Here is a 2,793-nt window from a genome sequence, read left to right on the forward strand (position 1 = left end):
ATCCAGACTTCAAAACAAATTGTGAGAACTGAGGCATAGTTTATTTTTAAATGCAGTAGAAGCTATGGGCTAATACTGCTTGATGGAAGTTCTGAAATAGCCAAAGCTATTTTTACATAGATGCTAACAGTGCTTCTGGTGTTTCATTCACTGACTAATCCATCCTGGATTTCCTTAATGCTGTGCCTCTTCATAGCAACCTGCCACCAATACAAGGAAAGTCGGCTGCATGAGTGGAGCAGAATTAGATGGTGAGCAGAATATGAAAGGGAAAGCAAAACAAACAAACAAAAATCAAGAAAAAAAATCTCTCCTTTCACTTCAGTTACTGAGAAAATAACTAAGCAATACGCAATGCCATTATAAATACTAGTTTTAATATACTTTTCAACAGTTTTAAAGTCTCAGTATTAAAAAGTACATAAAGTTACTCAGGAATACAATAGCTTTTTAAAATGTATTTGCACAAATCTATGTGCCTGCAGCAACAAAAAGGATACTAGTGGAAATTCTGTTTCTTTAAATATCAAAGCAAAAAACTAAGCCATTCAGCAGGAGAATGGCTGCCACCTGGACTCTCAGCTTACTCTTACCAGCTAGGAGCACAGCTGCTGCCCAAACAGGGAGTGGAGGTGGAAGGCACCCCATCAGGGTTCTTGTAGAGAGGCACTGTGCTGCACAGAGCTGCGACCCTGAGCACCCACCCTCAGCTGACATGAGAAACGGCTCCATCCACCACTTTCCATGCCCAGCTGCGAAGACGGGGCCCAATCATATCAGAGAGAAAGGGGGTAGTCGCAGAGTGAAAAAAACAGAGACGCTCCCCCTGCCTCCCAGAAGACAGAGCAGAAATCTGGGGGCATTTGACCCTGCATGCCTCCCCACCGCAACACATCAACTATGGGGAGCAGTGTGGACATGGTGGGGGCTGTAAGCTGACCTAACATGGATCAACTTAATTGTGTAGTGTAGACAAGCTGTAAGTCGGATTAAATCAGTGCCCCTGCTAAGTGCTAGAAAGCACTGTGAGCTGTATCCAAAGCCCACTGAAATCAGTGAGAGTATTTGGTGGCACTGGGCCAAGTTCTATCATAGTGCAAGCAACTTTTCTGAAATCAGGTTGAAATGCCACGAAAGAAGGTGAGAGACAAGGTGGGTGAGGAAATGCCTTTTATTACCTTTGCTTGTGAGGGAGACAAGCTTTCGAGGTTAAACAGAACTCTTCAGGTCTGGGAAAGGTAGTCAGTGTCACAGCTAAACATGAAGCCGGACAGATTGTTTAGCATAAGCAGTTAACACATAATTTCAAGGTAACATTCAATGTGAAACAGTCCATCAAAGCTCCCAGTTCATCAGAGCTGTGCCTACACTACAAAAATAACTTCGAAGCTTACTTTGAGTACAACTTTCAAGTACACAACTTCGAAGTAGAGTGCCTACACACACCCTATTTCGAAGTTAAACTTCAAAGTAGGGCACTATTCCATTCCTGGGAATGGAGTAAGGACTTTGAAGTAAGAGAAAATGTGAGTAGACTCTCTGCTATCTACTTCAAAGTAGTGCCTAACTTCAAAGTTAACTTCAAAGTTAGTTCCTAGTGTAGACACACCCAAGGAGACTGAAAAGGAGGAAAATACTGTGCTCTGGAGGGAGTTTAATGGACGGGTGGTGGCTGTTGAAGTTTTCGTGGAAATGTGCAATATCTATAATGTCAACAACCTCTGACAGAACACCAGTCTTTCCACCAGGGATGTCACCTGCTATACACCAACAATCTTGGTTTCGAATGTAGTAAATTATAAACATTTTTAGTGTTGTATGTTTCTAAACAGTTGCCAGCAGGGTAACTTGATATGCTTTTTTAATATTAAAACTTTAAAACCCACCTGTCAAAAAGTAAGTAAAGACAGCACTGCTGTCTGCTTCAAATATTTGCAAGCAAATGGACAGTACTCAGAAAACCACATAGAATACATTGCCAAACTCATTCATTTCATTCTCCCCATAACTTTTTTACATTCAACAACAAAGACTTTGTCCAAGTCATGGGAATGAAAATGACTGCCTAATATGCCAACCTCTTTATGGGCCAGCCTAAAGAAGAATCTTTGGATGTATGTACTATGCCAGCAATTATACACCCGAGATACATCCATGATATTTTCATCCTCTGGACAGATGACTTAAACTCCCTCATAGAGTCTCATCACAATTTCAACAGCTACCAGCTATCCTGTCATCAATTCTTGCAAAATTCCCACACTAGCATCAGCTTTCACAATGTAACTCGACAGACAACAATAGACAAGAAACTCACAGATCACCACAGCTACCTTTGCAGAATCAGTAACCACTTCAAACACACCAAGAAATCTTTTCTCTACAGCCAGGCACTCAGATACCACAGAGTATGTTCTAAAGAGGATGTCCAGGATTCACACATTAACATACACCAAACAAGGATATTCCACTAAGAAATAGATCACATCATGGAACAGGCCTCCCAAGTACCCCAACAGAACCTGCTTCAATACAGAAATAACTAGGAAACTGTGGTTTGAGGGACGTTTGTCACGTATCACCCACACTGGGATCCATACAGGATATCAGCAAGCCACTATAACCCATATTCAATGGATATCCCATGCTGAAAGAAATCTTTCCTGAACTCTCTGTTCTGGCCTTCAAACAACCTCTCCACCTCCTCAAGCTCATTGTTAGTAGGAAGCTCCCTGAGATCAGGCCACACCATCTCAAAGGAAGCACCAGCCCCTACCAGAATGACAGCTCCAC

This window comes from Carettochelys insculpta, chromosome 5, assembly GCF_033958435.1.
Source record: "Carettochelys insculpta isolate YL-2023 chromosome 5, ASM3395843v1, whole genome shotgun sequence".
Taxonomy (NCBI): Eukaryota; Metazoa; Chordata; order Testudines; family Carettochelyidae; genus Carettochelys; species Carettochelys insculpta.